A 21796-nucleotide genomic window follows, 5' to 3' on the forward strand; every position below is an offset into this window, starting at 1 on the left:
ATCTAGCAATGTGTTTATGTAATCTTTAATAGGATTGGCTTTTAACCGAGCATACTCTAGAAGAGTATATTTTCTTTGTGGGTCCAAAATCCCACAGTGGTTTTTCCCTATTTGGGTTTCCATGTTAAATCTGGTGTTAAATGTGTTTTGATGTTTCAAGTTTATTAGTTTATGAGTTTGAATGATTTACAATCATAGTTGCATATCAAGTAAGTTCCACTAAGGTTGAATCTGATTGGAACTATTGAATTATGAGTTTGTCTAATTCACCCCCCCCTCTCATTTAACTAACAGAGGTATCTAACAGATCTTAAACCGGTACTAAATCCAGCATTGCAGATGCTATTTTGAGCAGTAAATTGTCATTAGTTTTAACCATCCAATTGTGTAGTCAGTGTGACTCCATTTTTGTTGTTGAGCAGTGAGCTCTAGGTTGTTGGCCTTCCTGCATGTGCAAGCTGTTAGGATTCCCACAGATACTGAGAGGGGGGGGTGAATCAGTATCTAACTGGTTGTAATATTTTCTTGACTTAAAACATGTAAAGTATATTAAAAGTGTATGCTAGTAAACAAGAAATAATGCAATAAGCAAAGATAACATCAACCACATGAGAAACACACCATAACACAGTATTTTAATGAGGAAACCCGATGTGGGAAAAACCTCGATGGGATTTGTGACCCACAATATTCACTTACTGGCCAATTAGAGAATATTACTACTACAAGAGGGGCCTGCACATGCAGGAAGGCCAAGTGCCTAGAGCTCACTGCTCAATTACAAAATGGGAAGTCTCACTAACTTACAAAATGAATTATATAAATCCAATGTCTTGTACTGCTTCAAAATAGCATCTACTATGCCAGATCCACTACCGGTTTATAGCTCTGCTTCATATATAAACCCTTAACCTATAATTCGCATAATAGGTCTACCTTATTTCACCTAATTAATTTCCTTCATGCTTACATAATTGTTCTACAATGATCTCTTATATATATGAGTCATTTTACAATTTGCCAAGTTGGCTTATAATGATTTTACAATAATAAAAAAAAAAAATTACAATCAAAATTCCTATCAGCTTCTGTGTCAGTATGCTTCCTTTCACTATCGGTGCCCGTGGTTTGTGTGGTTGTGTAGAATCTAACTTTGTTGGTGTTGAAGCATTGCCTTGCCGGTGTCATAGGATTGTAAGGTTGCCATCAATGACAAAACCTTCAATCACCTACAATGTCTCATTGGAGTGTGCATTTGCCAACATAGGCCCCTATTGTATAAGTAATATTTATTCATATTGGTGAGTGATTAAATATTGTGGGTCACAAATCCCATCAAGGCTTTCCCCTACCAGGTTTCCTCACTAAAAATGTTTGTTTTATGGTGTGCATTGATGGTTATACTTTTGTCTCTCTTTACTGCATTATTATTTGCTTACCGATATATAGATTTAGGTTATAAAGTTACAAACAAGTTTAAATATTTTTCTTACTGGTTAGACACTACTTCACCTTCCCCTCTCAGTGTCTAACAATTGGTATTAGAGCCTAGTCCTCTATTTGCAAAAGCCTAACAACTTGAGGAAGATTCTGAAACCGATACCGATGGAAAGTTTGAGACAATAGTTAGAAGGAGCTCTTGAAGATTTTGATGAAGAAAAATTGAAGAATATCAAATTGGAAGATGAACTCAAATTTGCTTGGAAATTCATCAAATCACTTCAAGATAACCTGGTTATAGAAAAGAATAAGAGAAAATAATTACATGTGCAATTGCAAAATCATGATGATGAAGAAAAAGAAACTCTTAGAGATATTGCAAAGAAATTCAGACAAGAGAATGATAACATGAAGAATATTGAAGATAGAAAGAGGAATGAGGAAGATTTGGCCAAAAGACTTAATGAAAGATTAGATGAATCTCAAAGGCTTAGTTATGAAAATGATATCCTTAAAACTGACTTGATTCACACACAACATGACAAAAAGGAACTTATGAGACAAGTTAGCACTTTGGAAAGTAAGTTGGTCACTAAAAATGAATACAAAGACAAAGTCAAGAAAAGTTTAGATAATCTTGATGATATGCTGAAAAAGTCAGAAACCTGATGGAGAAACAATTGGACTTGGATTTGAACATGGAGAAAGTTTTGGGACTACAAACAATCATGATCACAACAAACCTGTAAGGCAACCTAATGCTTATAAATTTAAATGGAAATATTTTACTTGCAACAAATTTGGTCATAGAGAGAATCAGTGCAGACTTAGGAATAATCAAAATACAAACTTACCCACCAGTCAATGTTCTAAATGCAATAAAAATGGTCATAACACAGACAATTGCAGAATGAATGTGAAATGCTATGTTAGTGGTATATTTGGACATTTATCTAATCAATGCAGAACTCAAACTAGTCAAGGTTATGGAAAGGCTATTCAGAGAAACAATTTAACTTGTTATGCATGTAACAAGATTGGGCTTATTGCGAAATTTTGTAGAAGTAAGACTGTACCAGCAAACAATAAAAGGATCCAATAACAAAGGAAAAGAAAAGGTGACTGAAATCAAGAAAGAATTTTCTAAACAATGGATTAGGAAGAGAGATCAGAGAAGTGATGAATCTGTCTCTGCACCGGTAGAACAGGGTAATTCCACACCAACAAGAGATTATTCATCTAACTAAGGAATAATCCTTATGGGTAAGGAAACAAATTGAAAATCATGCATTTACCCTTAGTTGGTACTAAGAAGTTATATTTCTTCTTTATCGGAAGATATGTGGAATTTTCACTTCACTGGCGAAACATTTATTACGGTTGTAAGTTAATCTTTGGTTATAAAGGTTTGGTAATTTCTCATTTCAATTCACCAAGCATCCAAGCATTCAAAGAGAGAAAAATTGAGAAAAGGCATTCTAGAGGTGAAGCAACAAAGGTATTTTAGAGCATTCAAGGATTTCTCAATTAAAAGGTATTTATGTTTCGCAATGACATCTTCATCTTCTATTCCCAAATTTGTAGCAAACCCTACCATTGTGGAGAACATAAAATGACCTAGACCCATTTTTATGATAATTTCTAAGATAGCAAAACTCGATGACTCTATTGGTGTATTTTCTAGAATCTCGAAGGGAGTCGCGTTTGCTGAAGACCCTAGGGCATACATACATTGTTACATAGAAATTTTAGGGTCCGAAGATTTGATGAAAATGTACATGAATGTAATCACTGACAAGAATGGGGTAGTGAAACCAGAACACAAGGTAGTTGAGGATTTAGGATTTATTGATATCCTCCATATGCCTGAATTCTCAGATGAAGCCATCTGCTATGTCCTTAGGGGGGTTCATGGTGAATTTATATGGTTGGACTCAGTATTTAAGATTACCAAGGAAGCTATCAGGGTTGTTACTGGTTTACCCTCCACCAGTTCTAGACTTGACAAGAAGAAGAAAATCCCTAACAAAGGGGTTATGAGCTTAACCGAAGCTACATTTGACAACCGGTCACTTAGGGTCAATGATATAAAGGATACAAATGTTAAATTTTCTAGCATAGTCATTGGATATAAAGTTGGTCATACAAATAGGTTGAATTTTGTGTCAAGTTCATGCATTCATAGTGCCCATAAGATGATATTGAATAATGCAAAGATTGATATTTGTGAATGGTTAAAGGATGAACTATTAGAGAATTTTCATAACATCAAAGGTGATAAGAAAGGAACCTTCAAATTTGGAAGTCTGATAGTATGTTTATTGTTTTACTTTTAAATAGAGATCTCTGGTATAGGACATAAGGATTTTGCCTATGATACTTCAATTGGAAAACAAATAAAGGAGGTAATTGCTAGTATGGGATCTGATGGTGATAAGCTGGTAAAAGTCTACTTTAAGAAGTTCCAAGCTAAAATGAGACAAAGGGAAAGGATTCCCCAAAGCATTGTGGATAAATATGATAAACAAATATTTTTTTGTAATGAAAAGAGATGAAATTTGGATGGAGGCAATTAGACCCTGAACTGTCTGGATTACTTAAATAGGATATGAGGTGGATCCTTGCATCCTAGATTCATATACTAAAATACTCCTAGATGTTGGCATTATGCACTCAGATGAGAATAGTTGATGTTGTCATTGATGACAACCAACTGGTAACTATTGGCATTTTTTATGATTATGTTGTGATTGTCATTGATGGACACACACTTGCATTGAAATCATTTTTGTATGTATTAGTTAAAGCTCAACCAGTACTTGTTCCAACTGGTATGATGCATTATAGTCATTAGACTATTAGTGTTTTGCAGAAAGTGATTACCAATTTAAAGTAGTATGTTGACCCCAAGCGGTTCGAGGATCTCAAATGGTACGAAGGATCAAAGAGGCAAAACACATATTTCCTAGTCTTCATTTTGTCAAACCAGCATTCGGTATTTTGCTTAAACCAGTATTTTGTATAAACCGGTATTACTCTATGATGAGTTACCATCCATTGATTGTTTGATGGTACCAACACTTCAACGGTACTTTTTGTGTCATGTTATAGAATATGTCTAGATGCATTGAACCTAGGAAATTGTATTGTAATCCTATTGGACTGACATGAAATCAGATTCCTTTATAAGGACATCATGTCTAGGGTTTTAGGTTGTTGTTGTTGATGTTGTTGCTAGGGTTTAAGGTGGTTGAGTTAGAGAGAGTATGAATGTGTAGAAGATTGAAGTAATGTTGGAATGCATTAGGAATGAGCTATCGAGGATCTAACCAAGAAATCTATGCTATTTGCTAGATCACTCACTTGTTGATTACTCACATCTTTGACAAGTCTATAGCCCTTAACCAGGTAGGCCCAAAAGCCTCTTGTAAATCCTCTAACAAAGTGGTTCACATCTGTGGATCTAAAATCCTCTAGCAAGGTAGTCTTTAATTGGACTTATCTCCTAATAGAGATTGAGATTCCTAACAGGATCTGTTCTGGTAAAGAACATTGTATGACCTTAACCGGTCTGGTTCCTATTCTGTAGATAGTTACTTGTGAGTTCCATCTCAGAGTGGTTTTTCCCATTTGGGTTTCCACGTCAAAATCTCTTGTGTTATGGTGTTTGTGCTTCTATGGGTGAATGCATTATTTTCTATTTGTTTTGCATGTGTGCTAACCAGTTTGTCTGGTAAACTGTTTTACCAGTTTACTGTTAGTCTAGCAAAGTGTTTAAGTGCAAATATTTTTGGCATAATAATTCACCCCCCCCTCTTAGTATTCATCAATTGGTATTAGAGCCTACCTTTCTATAAGTTTAACCACTTGGAAAGAGATATGGGGGAATACACATTGAGGGAACTTACTCATCGGCTCACTTAGTCTGAGCAAGCCTATGATGATCTTATGGTCAAATATAAGGCCTCTCAAGCAAAAAGGAGAGAACAAAGAGGTTACTAGTTTACCCTCCACCCGTTCTAGACCTGACAAGAAGAAGAAAATCCCTAACAAAGAGGTTATGAGCTTAACCGAAGCTACATTTGATAACTGGTCACTTAGGGTCAATGATATAAATGATAAAAATGTTAATTTGCTAGTATGGTCATTGGATATAAAGTTGGTCATACAAATAGGTTGAATTCTATATCAAGTTCATGCATTCATAGTGCACATGAGATGATATTGAACACTGCAAAAATTAATATTTGTGAATGTTTAAAGGATGAACTTCTAGAGAATTTGAATAAGATCAAAGGTGATAAGAAAGGAACCTTCAAATTTGGAAGTCTGATAGTGTTTTTAGTGCTTTACTTTTCAAAAGAAATCCTTGGTATAGGTCATATGGATTTTGCCTATGATACTTCAGTTGGAAAACAGATAAAGGAGGCAATTACCGGTATGGGATCTGATGGTGATAAGTTGGTCAAAGACTACTTTCAGAATTTCCAAGCTAAAATGAGACAAAGGGAAAGGATTCCCCAAAGCATTGTGGATAAGTATGATAAACAGATATGCTTTATAGTGAAAAGAGATGAAATTTGGATGGAGGCAGTTAGACCTAGAACTATCTGGATTAATGAAATGGGATATGAGGTGGATTCACACATCTTAGATTCATATGCTAAAATACTCCTAGATACTCCACCAAAACCAACAGAGGAAATATTTGGTAATGCTAAAACCATTGAAAGTGGTGTAGCTATGATGAAGAAGAAGAAGAAAAGAGATAAATTTATGAAAGATGCTTCTAAAATGGTAAGGGAAGTTATAGAAGGATTGATGAATCTTGGCGGTATTGCTGCTAGTGTGATAGAAAGTCAATCAGAGCAGAAACTGATAGCTCACATTTCCCCTATGGCTACTTCATCTCATTTTGACAGTGACAGGGCAGCTAAATTCAAGAGAGTAGATAGGAAGAAAAGAAAACCCTCATTGACACCTACTCCATCTCCCAAGAAGTCAAGAACATAGAGAAAGAAACAACAGGTTGTAAGAGAGCCCAGTGGTCTCAAGAAGAAAGTGACTCCAAAGAAGAAACAAGAACCTAAGGCATTAGATACTCTTACACTGAAAGAATTGATGAATGAAATCACCCAAGAAGGTAACCTTAGTAATGTGAATAAACTTTATCATTATTTCAAGGATTCAAATAAGGATACTGTAGAGGAAAGCATTATTTTATACCTAGACATATACAAGAAAGTTCTTATTGATGTTGTAGATGATCTACCAAATGATTTATACTTAAGGTTAGAGGCTAAGAGAATGTCTATAATGGAGTTAGACAAGAAATTAAAGGTAGAAGCTCTACTTTTTGTGCATCCTATTAATTCCAAATAGGAAATTGATGATTTAATATCAGAGGCAAACAAAACAGTTTTTGTAAGTGGTCACCGACAGGTTAGCCTTATGGCAGGCAAAGTTAAGGAAATTGCAGATGAGACAACATATAAGTGGGATATATTTTTTTTTGGAAAGAGAGAAGAAAGATGAGAAGAATAGATATAAAATTGATAAATATTTTGCTAAAGTATATCAAAAGGTTGATAAGAGTAAAGGAAAAATTGGTAGTGTACCTAATATCATGGTCAAGGATAACCTTCCTCCACCAGCACAAGACACCCCACCAATAACTGTAGAGGCACCGACACAAATTGATAATCAACCAAAAGAGAAGGTAGATAAAATTGATGTAGAGAATCTATAACAAACCATAAAACCTTCATTCAAGGGTATTACTAGCCCAAAAATAATACAAGACCTTCAACTTGAATCAAGATGCATAAAAAAAGATCAACCACTCTTATCAACTCCAAACCAATTGAAAATTTTATATTCTATCCCTGTAGACCTTCAATCAATATTATAGATTATAATATTCACCATAAAATGAGAGAACAAATTCTTTATTGCCATGGAATACCCTAGTTCAAGGTTTCATCCCTTAAAAATTGTTTTCACCAAAATAATCACAAAATATTCAATTCTTAACCAAATTAAGTAAGACAAAAAGAAATGGAAAGAGGTTTTAGAGAAATTTCCAGCACATATATCCTTTCTTCATTATTATTCCTTATGTAACCACACCAAATGCTGCAACTGGACTACTACTGCCTTCACCAATCTCCCTTTCACCATGAACTATAACAAATAGTCATCCATAACTTTTTAAATATTGATGTTAAAGAAAATCCCTTCAGTAATACTTAGAGTACTGCATTACACAAGTTTTCTCCAAATTTTTGCCAGATCCAATAGTTAAATCAAAAGTTATGAGCATTTTCCCAAAACCGGGTAACCCTTGATAGGGTTTTGGCAATTTTTGTATAAACAAACACATCTTACCAAATACTCCACAAAAATTCATAAGAGAAGATTCATCTTAAATATATTTCATTAATATATCATTCATTAACATCTACATATAGAAATTACAGCAAATGTGATCCTCCATGGATCCATGACATCTACAGATTCCTTAAAACCTCATGACAGTTTGAGGGTTTGATGGATAATCTTTGTCAAATCCCCTACAAACTGATCTACCCCCTTGATTTCAACCAAACATGGTTTTATAAACCATTCCCAACTTCTTCCTAACTACTCTAACCACCTCATGACCAATGGATTTCATTCTTACACTTTTGTTGCACTTTTTTGGCAATGTTGCAACTTTGCAATTTTTATAATTTTTGCATTTTTGACATAAATGACTCTAACCCTTACATGGACACTTTTAACACTTCAAGATGGACCAAATATGATATATTTGGACAAAATTGCTCATTTATCCTTATATATTATGATTCAATGCACTCAAATAACTTTAATACATTATAAATGACTTGAATACAATAGAATTGCTCATATTATGACTTTTGACCTCCTGGTATGCTTGTGTGCTTAGGTGCCTCTGCACCAAAAATGACAAAAGATGACACTAATCCAGAGTCATACATGATTTTTACTATGAATATGGACACTCAAGACTTTAACATTATGATGGATAAGGAAACTACAGAGGTAAAGAGAGCTAAAACTACAAATATTGAGATCTCTAAGTCGCTGGTCAATACTATTGACTCTCAGCAAAATATTGAGGAAACAACTTAAGTTAAGAAAATTGAAACCATCCTGATGATACTCAGCTTAACATTGAGAAACTAGTAGAAGCAGAAGTAGAAACACAAACTAAAACTAGAAAGGGACACGAATAAAGTGTAGCTGAACTGACAGTTAGCAAGGTAGACAATAATGATGAAAACAAAGTTAAAAATAGGGTGGGCATAAGGAAGAAACAATGAATAAATAAGAGGTCAATGATGGAAGCAAGATAGTAGAAGTAGTTAAGGAATCTGTAGATGAGAAGAAATCAACTACAAAACCTCACACTCTACCTAGCACTTTGATTATGGATTACAGACCTACTAATGTGATAGATGTCCTTTTAGATTCCATAAAGAAGGTCACTGAATGCAACACCTTAGCATTTAAGGTCATTGATGATACTATACCTATTTTGAAAATGATTGTACCGGAAGGTAAGATAGATCATATTTTTGGATCTTTAGGTAAATTAGACACATTGTCCAAATTCATTTCTTCAAATATTATAACTGTAGATAAAATTAATGAAGAGAGTGTTAAGGAAAGGGTGAATAAGGAGAAAGGTGAACTATTTGATAAGACTATTAAGGATTGTACAGAGCATATTGATTCTCTGTTACTGACACTTAATTCCACTATTTTAGAATATAAATAATTGTATAAGGAAGCATGCAAGCCTCACCACCTAACTAAGGATATTGATGAGGAGATAAGGAAAACACAAAAGCATATTGATGATATAGCAGATAACATGATATTTTCTTCGAAACTTACTTCAGTTTTGGATCAAGGAATGGCAATTTTTGAAGAAAGATTGAAAAAATAGAAAATGATAAAGCAAGGATAAGAATGAAGGCCTAAGAGCTAAAAAATAAACTTGGTCCTAGATTTGACAACCTTCTAACATAGGGGATTGAGCTATCTAAAGCAACCATTCAAGGAGAAAGATCATCGGAGCAACAAATGCATTATCTGACTAGGATGATGAGACAGATTGAAATCATTATTTCTGCCAGCACTAAATTCATGCAAAGTCTTAATCTGATTTTAGCGGATATCTTTCAGATTGTACATAACCAGTTATAGGCTTTGAGGTAGAATTTTGAACTCTTTGATTCTTTTTGACATCCTTTGTCATTGATGTCAAAGGGGGAGTAGTAGTATGGGAGAAAAATGTACAGAAGGGATCATTTACTCAAAGGGAGCACTCTTATTTTTGGACTTCATTTTTGGATATCAACTTTTGGATTTTTCTCATGAGTGTTGCCATCAATTCCAAAGGGGGAGATTTATGGCAATATAAACTCAGATGAGAATAGTTGATGTTGTCATTGATAGTGTAGACACCTAAAAATGGTCAACGCTTGCAGGGTCATACTTTAACATTTGCGCATTGCCTCATTTTAGGTTTTTGCATCGCATTACCATTTCTCCTATGTCACGCACTTGGTTTTTATCATTTGCGAGCATCGAGTCATTCTTCTACATTCTTCATTCATCTCACTTTCGAATTTGGTCTTGTCGACAACACTATCCAATCATGATTTTGATCGATTTTATCCTATCGCATCAATGTGCGTGCTAATTTGTTATCATTTTGGGACATCGTCAATCCTAATTAGGGTTTTGTCCTCTTATTAATCTTATCATCAATCTTATCATTTTGGACATCGTCAATCCTAATTAGGGTTTTGTCCTCTTATCGATTTGTCATCAATCTTTATCATTTTCAATCTTGTCGTTTAATGATCGATTTGTCATCGGTCATTGTCATGTTTAATTTTGTCATTTAACGATCGATTTGTCATCGATCGTGGTCATTTTCAATCTTGTTGTTTTGCAATCTATTTGTCATCGATTCTTGTCCTCTTGTCAATCTTGTCATTTTGCGATCATTTCGCTATCAATTGTTGTCTATCTCAATTATGTCAATTTGGATCAATTTGTCATTGTTCCTCGTCAATTGGCGCATTTTCTCAATCAAATTGTTTATCGCATTGGTCATTTATCAATTCAAAATCATGACATTAATTATCTTCAATCAAGACCTAATTGTCATTTTCGCATTTCTAATTCATCTTCTAGGGTTTTATGATTTATTCATTTAACCTAATTTGTCATTTCTTCCTCTAGGATTACTAAATTATTTATTAATCCTAAGTCTTCTCATTACAATTAAATCTTTATTTAATTGGCTAATTATTCTTCCTTGTAAATTAATTAATAAATGACAAGTTATTAATTAATTTACCTAATTTCTTCTAGTTCCTAATTTCCTATTTTTCCATCAATTTCTAATTCCTAATTGTCATCAATTTCAATTTTCTAATTTTCTTAATTTCCTAATTTCAAATTCCTCCTATTTCTCTCCTAATTCTATGGGAATGATATTTCAATTTGTCATAAATTGTCATAATTGATAATCAATCAATTTTGACATAGAATGTGTCATAATTTGTCATCAATTATCAATCAATCAAATTGTGCATGGAAAGTGCATAATTTGTCATATTGATTTGCAATTTCCATTTGAATTGCATCATGCTAATCTTGTCATTTATCCAATTCTTCTATAAATTGGATGATTTTCAATCAAAGCTAATCTGAATTCTTAATCAAACTATCGAACTTACGCTTCTAGTACTCTTGAGCTTTTCATCAATCTTCCTTTCAATTGTATGTGCACTTGTAGGTGAGATCCACAAATCCATCGAAGAGGAAAGAAGAACAATGGAGCCGCATGGAAGGAGCATTCAATTCTGCATTTGGTTTGCATAATCTTTCATTTTGAATGCTTTGTTTTCATATCTCTATTGAATGTGTGCTTAGGATTAGATCATTGCAATGTGTGTTTGTGATTGAGCTAATAATGAATAATATGTCCTTTTATATATTGCTTTGATGATTCCTATTTCCTATGCTACAGATAGCAACCAACTGGTAACATGGTTCATAGGTTACACCACCAACAAACATCATCTACCAGAACTGATAGGCACTACAAGTCTACTCTCACCGACATCCAGCCTACACTGACAGAAGATCTTACCGACCCTCCTAGTCAACATGGAAATTATATTGTTTTGTATTTTAATATTATTTGTATAGCTGACATGATGTATTGTAAAGACTCATATATGTATGACATCTTGTAAGTCATTTTGTAAGTAAGCATATGTAATTAGATAATGAATGCAAGCGGTATATGTGAGTGAATAACTGAATATGCATTATGATGTAATTATTTTATGAGAAAATAAGAGCAGAGCAAAGCGAAGAAAGGCTTATGGCAGAGGTATCTAGTAGAACTTAAACTGCTATTGAATTGAGCATTGTAGATGCTATTTTGAGCAGTACATTGTCATTGGATTTAATAATCCAATTTTATAGTCAGTGGGACTCCATTTTTGTTGTTGAGCAGTGAGCTCTAGGTTATTTGCCTTCTAGCATGTGCAGGCCCCTATTGTATAAGTAATATTTATTCATATTGGCCAATGAGTAAATATTGTGGGTCACAAATCCCACCGAGGTTTTTCCCCTACCAGGTTTCCTCGCCAAAAATATTTGTGTTATGGTGTGCATTGATGGTTATACTTTTGTTTCTCTGCATTATTATTTTCTTACTGGTATATTAACTTGGGTTATAAAGTTGTAAACAAGTTTAAATCTTTTGTTTACCAGTTAGAGACTGATTCACTCCCCCCTTTCAGTGTCTTTGGGACTGATCAAGCATCTAACACTAGATGCTTCACCGAAACCAACAAAGGAGATATTTGGTAATGCTAAAACCATTGAAAGTGGTGTTGCTATGATGAAGAAGAAGAAGAAAAGAGATAAATTTATGAAAGATACTTCTAAGATGGTAAAGGATGTTACAGAAGGATTGTTAGAACAACAACCGGTAGCTCACATTTCCCCTGTGGCTACTTCTTCTAATTCTGGTAGTGAGAGGGTAGCTGAATTCAAGAGAGTGGACAGGAAAGGAAAAAAACCCTCACTGGTACCTACTCCATCTCCCAAGAAGTCAAGGACTTAGAGAAAGAAACAATAGGTTGTAAGAGAGCCCAATGGTCTGAAGAAGAAAGTGACTCCAAAGAAGAAACCAAAACTTAAGGCACTAGATACCCTTACACTAGAAGAGTTGATCAATGAAATCACCCAAGAAGGTAACCTTAGTAATGTGAATAAACTTTATCATTCTTTCAAGGATTTACATAAGGAAACCATAGAGGAAAGCATTATTTTGTACCCATATATATACAAGAAAGTTCTTATTTAGGTTGTAGATGATCTACCAAATGATTTGTACTTAAGGTTAAAGGCTAAGTGAATGTCTGTAATAGAGTTAGACAAGAAGTTAAAGGTAGAAGCTCGAATTGTTGTGCATCCTGTTAATTCCAAACAGGAAATTGATGATTTAATATCCGAGACAAATAGAATAGTTTTTGTAAGTGGTCACCGACAGGTTAGCCATATGGCAGGTAGAGTTAAGGAAATTGTATATGATACAATAGATAAGGGATATGTTTTTGTGAAAAGAGAGAAGAAAGAAGAGAAGGATAGATAGAAAATAGATAAATCTTTTGCTAAGGTATATCAGGTTGATAAGGGTAAAGGGAAAATTGGAAGTGTACCTGATATAATGGTCAAGGTTAACCTTCCTCCACTGGCAAGGGATACCCCACCAATAACTGCAGAGGCACCAATGCAAACTGATAGTCAACCGGAAGAGAAGGAAGAGGAAATGACAAAAGATGACACTAATTCAGAGTCTGACATTCTTTTTACCATGAATGTGGACACTCAGGACTTTAACATTGTGTTGGATAAGGAAACTACATGGGTAAAGAAAGTTTAAACTACAAATATTGAGGTCTCTCAATCACCGGTCAACACTGTTGACTCTCAGTGGAATATTGAGGAAACAACTAAAGTAAGAAACTAGAAACCATCCCTAATGATAGTTAGCTTAATACTTAAATATCGGTAGAAGCACAAAAAGAAGTAGTAGTAGAAAAGGGACAAGAACAAAGTATAGCTGAACCAATAGTCAGCAAGGTAGACAGTAAGGATGAAAAAAAGTTGAAAAATAGAGTGAGCATAAGGAATAAATAGTGAATAAAGAAAAGGTCAATGATGGAGGCAAGATAGCAGAAGTGGTTAAGGAATCCAGAGATAAGAAGAAACCAACTGCAAAACCTCACACTCTACCTAGAACTTCCGCCATGGACTACAGACCTACTAATGTGACAGATGTACTTTTAGATTCCATAAAGAAGATCACTGAATGCAACGCCTTAGCATTTATGGTCATTGATGATACTTTACCTATTTTGAAATTGATTGCACCATATTGTAAGATAGATCATATTTATGGATCTTTAGGTAAATTGGACACATCGTCCAAATTCATTGCTTCAAATATTCTAATTGTAGAAAAAATTAATGAAGAGATTATTAAGGAAAGGGTGAATAAGGAGAAAGGTGAATTCCTTGATAATACTATTAAGGACTGCACAAAGCATATTGATTCTCTGTTACCGACACTTAATTCCACTATTTTAGAATATAAAGAATTGTATAAGGAAGCATGCAAGCCTCACCACCTATTAGAGGATATTGATGAGGAGATAAGGAAAACACAAAAGGAGATTGATGATATAGCAGATAACATGATAGGTTCTTCAGAACTTACTTCAGTTTTGGATCAAGAAATGGCAGTTTTTTGAGAAATTAGAAAAGGAAAAAGAAAGGATAAGAATGAAGGCACAGGAGCTTAAAAATAAACTTGGTCCTAGATTGGACAACCTTCTAACACAATGGATTGATTTGTCAAAAGCAACCATTCAAGGAGAAAGATCACCGGAGCAACATATGCATTATCTGACCAGTATGATCAGACAGACTGAAATCATTATTTCTGATAGTACTAAATTTATGCAAAGTCTTAATTTGATTTCAACAGATATCTTTCAGATTGTACATAACCAATTACAGGCTTTGAGGTAGAATTTTGAATTATTTGATTCTTTTTTATATCCTTTATCATTGATGTCAAAGGGGAAGTAGTAGTATGGGAGAAAAATGTATAGAAGGGATCATTTGCTCAGGGGGAGCACTCTTATTCTTGGATCAGTTTTGAACTTCATTTGTGCATATCAGCTTTTGGAGTTTTCTCATGAGTTTTGCCATCAATGCCAAAGGGGGAGATCATTGGCATTATACACTCAGATGAGAATAGTTGATATTGTCATTGATGGTAACCAACTAGTAACATGGTTCACAAGTTAGACCTGCAACAGACATCATCTACCAGCACCGACAGTTACTACAAGGTTATTCTCACCGACATCCAGTCTACACCAACAAAAGATCTTACTGGCACTCCTAGCCGACATGGAAATTATATTGTTTTGTATGGTAATATTATTTGTATAGCTGACATGATGTATCGTAAAGACTCATATATGTATGAGATCTTGTAGATCATTTTGGAAGTAAGGAATGTAATTAGGTAATGAGTGCAAGCAGTATATGAAAGAGAATAATTGTGTATGCATTATGATGTAATTATTTTATGAGTGAATAAGATCAAAGCAGAGCGAAGCAAGGTTTATGGAATAGGTATCTAAGAGAGCTTAAACCAGTACTAAATCCAATATTGCAGATGCTATTTTGAGCAGTACATTGTCATTGGATTTAACCATTTAATTGTGTAGTCAGTATGACTCCATTTTTGTTGTTGAGCAGTGAGCTCTAGGCTGTTGGCCTTCTTGCATGTCCAAGCTCCTATTGTATAAGTAATATTTATTCATATTGGCCAGTGAGTAAATATTGTGGGTCACAAATCCCAACTAGGTTTTTCCCCTACTGAGTTTCCTTGCCAAAAATATCTGTGTTATGGTGTGCATTGATGGTTATACTTTTGTTTCTCTTTATTGCATTATTATTTGCTTATCAGTATATAGATTTTGGTTATAAAGTTGGAAACAAGTTTAAATGTTTTGCTTACTGGTTAGACACTGATTCACCCACCCATCTCAATGTCTTTGGGACTGATAAAGTATCTAATAGACAAGGGAAGTGAAACTCCATCAGAGTATTCAAGTTTAAATGAGTTAGGACCCAATACCTCTTTGATCATGAATGGTCCTTTCCATAGAGAATCAAATTTCTTATGAGCTCCTTTTGGTTCCCTATGTTTGTTCTAGAGTAGGACTTGATCTCCCTACATAAACTATCATGGTCTAGCTCTACAGCCAAAAAATTTCTTTAATAGGCAAAGTTTCCTTTGGCACTTCTTTCACTAGTTTGGCTGCTTTACCAGTTGCTTTCTCTTTCTTGGGTTCCTCCTTAGTATCAGTACTTTCAGACTCTGCTTGGAGAATTAGTTTCCGACCTCTTTTCTTTGATGCAGTCTCCTTCTTTGCATATATTTTAGGTTCTAGTTCCTTTTTAGTTTGGACACTTCATGTCACTCTTGTACTTTTTATCATCGGAGGTGCTTGCTCATCCTTCTTCCTCTTACCTTTACCACTTATGGTTGGAATACTATTGGTTTCAACTTTTGCAATTTGAATTTCAACTATATCCAATTTTGTCTTCCTTTTGTTTGTTGGAGATGCCAATAGGTTATTGTCATAACCGATCAATAAGTCATAGTTGACTTCATAGCTCATATCTTCCATTTCATCTTCTCTAGGCTCAATAGCCTCCATCAAATAGAAATCAATGGTAACTATGAAAATAATATCCTTAGCGAAGTGTTTCACCACATCCTCAAGAAATCTTACCCTCATACTCATTTTCTTCTAAAATTCATTGAAATATTTATTCATTGCGATAGACAAAGTGTTCCTCACAGCCTTGATGTTATTAATCTAGGCAGTTACTGGTAGATCCTTAGACCATTCAAGATCACCAATTCTGGGTAGGAAATTTTGGAAATAAAAGAATAGACCGATCAACAACTATCCAAATTTAAACTTTTGACTATTAACCTTCTTGATAGACTGAATATTCAACATTAATTGGCTGCTTATGGCCTCACATATGTCATAATTAGCATTTTCAGCTATCATTTTATAAGCAGCATGCACTTCTACAGATGGTACACTATTTATTCTGCTAGAATAGAATATCTGGTAGCTTATATCCATAGCTGCCAACTTAACTGCTGGGTCCTTGATGTTATTGATAGAAAAAGAACGTCCATCAAAGGTTGATCTAGTTAAAGTGTTTACTGTCTCTTTTCAAATTCACCTCAGCTTAGGTACTTCATCGATTGAGTAAAAACCAGTTATTGCTTGAATAGCCTCCTTGGTTATAGTATGAGTCCTTTCTAAATACATGTTTTCCCCATGAACATGACTCAGAATAATTTAGATACATTCCTCTTCAAACTGTTCAAGAAATATTTCCATTTTCATAAACCCTAATATACTCAAGTTGAATCTTTCCATTTTCATTGCAAAGGGATTTCAACTGAGAATATATAAAAAATAATCTTGAATCCTCAATTTCTCAATCAATGTAGCTAGACAAATCTCCTCTCACTATGACACCACTAGGAACTTGTGATAATGCATTATAAGACATAATTCATTCTGACTTTACAACTTCCATAGGTTCAGATGTGATCATCAATTTCTCTACTGGTTCTGAAGATGATGCCATTTTAGATAGACTAGATTCGAAGTAGGATTTTTCAAAGAAATACCTTAGTTTACGCGCACTGCCTCATTTACTGGTTGAATACTCAAGTGCACACCAATTCAGTCTTCACTAAACTTCAAATCAGCTTGATCACTCAAATCTCGATACAACTTTGACTAAAATCAGCTAACAATCCTTTCTTAGCTTTGCAAATGCTCAAAAACAATTTCTTGAATGCATTAGGGTAAAAATAGCAAAGTGAAACTCACTTTTATCCTTTTAACCTACTGCATTAAATGTTCACCCGTTAGGGTTACAAACCCTAGTTACACCACTTAATGATACATAAAATATTGATAGATGTAAAACCGATTGATAACCAATTGACAAAATGTTATCAAAATTTCATGCATTCAAACTCTCTTACCTCTCATTCTTTTCAAAGGGTTCGGAAGAAGATTTACCGCTATGCTCCCCTTAGCCATATTGAAAAGGCTTAATTCACCAGTGCAAGATTATCACACTGGGTAAAGGAATAGTTTCTTCTCCAGGTAAATCATCACTCTTCTTCTTCCATATTTGATTCATTTTTTCTCTAGTTTCTTCAATATTGACCTTTTGCTTGCCTTTTTGATCTTTAGAATGACTAACCGGTTTGGTCTTTCTTGATCTACAAGACTTTGCCATGTGTCCTAGTTTATGACAATGATAGCTTGCCATTCCTGATGATCTCCAAGGTCCTACATTACCTCTTCTAGTTCACCTTCTGCAATTCATAGCCACATGACCAAAATTGTTACAGATGGTGTAAATGACATTTGTTACCTTTTCCATCTCAAATGGACTAAACTGGTTGTCATATGGTCTTTGCTAGTTCAATTTACTTCGGTTATCATAATTTCTCATCTAGTTGCCATTTTGGTCTTGGATTCATATGCGGTACTAGATTATTTGCTCCATATCTACATTCAATTGCTCTATATCCATACATTTTGAATGTGAAGCAATGACCTTCAAATTTCTTGGACATATACCTAGTATTTGTATTGTAGCTTGCATTTCCATTAGGTTTGTTTCTACAAACATTTGCAGTGTGACTAGGTTTATTGCAAACAAAGCAAATGAATTTAAAGACCTTACCGGTAGGCTTTTTAGCCTTAGGATCAGATTTCTTCTTCTGAGTGTTGCTCTTGGTAATAAAGGATTCTCCTTTTTTAGATGTGTGAAAACCAAGTCAAGAGGTATCACCTTTCATCCTTTGTGATTGAATTTACTCTTCTAGTAAGGTAGAACTTTTGTTGAACTTTTCTAGTTTCTCATTCGCTTAAGTGATCTATCTGGTGAGATGTTTATTATGTTTTGATAGGTTCTCTCTCAGAGATGATACTAATTCAAGATCTAGCTGTAAGTTCTCTTTTTATTCTCTCTCCGCATTCAAATGCTCATGCAAAGCAGCATTCTCTCGCTTGATCTTGGCAATCTCATGATCTCTTTCATTGATGAGATCTTCAGTAGTTCTCTTGGCTTCCAGTTCCTGACTCATGCAGATAGTAAAACCTTCTAGCTCTCTCCTCAGATTTACCTTTTCACTGTTTAGTTTTTTAACTTCCTCAGCTAAAGCATCAATATTGGCCTCATCTAAAGAACTATTATCAAATATTTCTAATAGTTATTTAATTAGCTCTCTCCTTTTAACTTGAGAAGCTTTCAGTTTGGCCCTTAGGGTTTCAAGCTCATTTCTACTAGCCTCAAGCTCTCTAGCCATCTCAAAGTAGCTCATGTCCCTAATGGTGGCTTTGGGGTTTCCTTATAAGCTATTATTCTTTAAAGAAGTTAGGCTATGATACTAATTGATGGACTTGTAAAGCACTGAGGGGGGGTGAATCAGTGACACCAAAAACAATACTACTTTAAATAGTGACCGATAGATATACTTAACAAGTTTGTTAAACAATATGCATGCAATCCAAAATGATATAACAACATCCACAATAAGTAAAACATCCACCATAACACAAGTGTTTATATGTGGAAAACCCAAATGGGAAAAACTATGGTGAGACGGGACTCACAAGTTAACTATCTGCAGTAATAGATAACTGACCGGTTAAGGCCTACAAAAAGTTACTTTGCTAGGAGCAAATCCTATTATAGATCCCAAAGCTTAGTTAAAAGCTATACCCTGTAAAAGGTAGTACCCTGTAAGGAGTAACCTTGATAGAGGATTTTTGAATCCAAGCTAATGGATCACCTGGTTAGAGGATTTGTACAATGAAGCTTGTTAGAGCTTACCTAGTTAGTGTTGGCATATGTGCAGAGCATGATGACATGATGATATTGTGTGTTGTCATTGATGTCAATATGCTAAAGAGTGAACTGGTATATTGAAGTAAGCAACTTGTAAAAGAACCAGTATGATGTAGTGAACCGGTATATGTGAAAAAGTGAAGCGGTACTAGTATATGTGAAAAAGGGAAGCAGTATGTCTGTCCAAGTGAACCGGTATGTTGAAATGTGAACTTGTATACAAAATGTTTTATATCAAGGTTTCATATGGTATGACTACCAGTTGGTAGTCTTAGCTTCAGGCTTTTTGGTTGAAGTGTTCCAAGCCTGTGTGATTCAACCAATGACATCGTGTGATGAGTTAGTATTGTAATGAAGAATAGATTGTGTTGTCATGTCAACCTTGTATGCATGAAGGATCTTGCATGAAGGAGATTGATCCTATCTACCTCAGGAATGTGCATAGTCTTTGTAAATGGTTGAAAACACATGATGGGTTATCAGCCTACAAGAAGCGGTGAAGAATGAACGATGGAGAACATCTTGACATCTGTTCAAGACTATTGTAATCAATGCAACATGTTTAATGGCTAGGATTGAACCGATTGAATTGCTTAACCTAAATGTTTAGGGTTTAGGGTTTATGCTACCAACCTATTTGTTCCCTATAAGGTTCATGTTGTTTTTCATGTTGAGATTGTTGGCAAATGTTGTGTGTGTATCTAAGTATAGAGATACATGATTCTTGCTAGACCAGATAAGAGAATAGATACCTACAGAGTGTGATTGCAGAAGAAAGGAACTAAAGTGGATCTGCATTGCCATTGAAGTGCTGTTACCAGATCATTGTAATACCTGTTGACCTCTAACCATTTCAACAGTTGGAAAATCCATTAATAGGGTAGCTTTAACTGACTTGTTGTAAATCCTTTAACAAAGTGACTCAAAATCTTTGAGTTCTTGAAATCCTCTAACATGGTAACCTTTAATAGGGTTTAACCTTTAACTGGTTATTTTAGCCATCCTTTAACCGAGTGATCCCAAACAGGACCGGTTCCTAATAGAACCTATTGTAAAAGTATCTAACCAGACTAGGTTCCTTACAAAGAGGAATTCAAAAGGGTTCAAAGAACAGCTTGTGGCTATTCATTCCCACCATGGTTTTTCCTAGTTGGGTTTCCACGTGAAAAAATATGTGTGTTATGGGTGATGTTTTTTGATGTGATGCTTTGTTATTTTCTATCAAGCGGTAAAGCATGTTGAACCAGTAAGTTGATAACTCAATTATGAATGGATAGTACCAAACCAGTACTGAGAGGGGGGGAGGTGAATAAGTACAGACAAAAACACAATCCTAAACTAGTTTGTCAGTAGACACTCTGCCTTGGCAGACAAATAGTAACACCGGTCTTAAATAGAGTAGAACCAGCAAAACCCAGAGTAGCTGAGACAAACATAAACCGGTTGACACTTATCTTTTCATACAATCTAATACTTCATTTCCATTTCACCGTAGTGCATGAACAGGTAATCTACCATCAAAGATATATATAAACAGCTAGATCAACATGATTCACCACTTGACAGAAAGCAACATATCATCACATGAAAAAGACATCACATATGACACACATATTTTTCACATGGAAACCTAACTGGGAAAAACCATGGTGGGGATGAATACCCACAAGCTTGTTTTTGAACTCTTTAGAAGTTTTCTCTATTAGGAACCTTGTTCGGTTAAAGACTGATATAATAGCATATGTTAGGAACCGATCCTGTTAGGGATCACCTGGTTAAGGGATGGCTAGAATACCCAGTTAAGGGTTAAACCCTGTTAAAGGTTACCTTGTTAGAGGATTTCAAGATCTCAATGGTTTTGAGTCACCCTGTTAAAGGATTTACAGCAAGCCGATTAAAGCTACCCTATTAAGGGATTTCCCAACTGTTGAGGTGGTTAGAGATCAACAGGTATTACAATAATCTGGTAACAACACTCAATGCCAATGCAGATCCACTTTAGCTCCTATTCACCTTATGCACTTAGACTCTGCCAATATCACTTCTCTCCTTTGATCTGGCAAGAATCACATATCTCTTCTCTTGGATACACACACAACTTTTTCCAAGAACCTCAGAAAGAAACACAACATCGACCTTATAGGAAACAGATAGGTTGGTAGCATTAACAGTAAACCCTAAACCTATTGGGTTAAGGAATTCAAATGATTTAATCTTGACCATTGAGCTATTGCATTAAATGCAA

This window comes from Cryptomeria japonica, chromosome 7 (genome assembly GCF_030272615.1).
Source record: "Cryptomeria japonica chromosome 7, Sugi_1.0, whole genome shotgun sequence".
NCBI classification, from domain to species: Eukaryota; Viridiplantae; Streptophyta; class Pinopsida; order Cupressales; family Cupressaceae; genus Cryptomeria; species Cryptomeria japonica.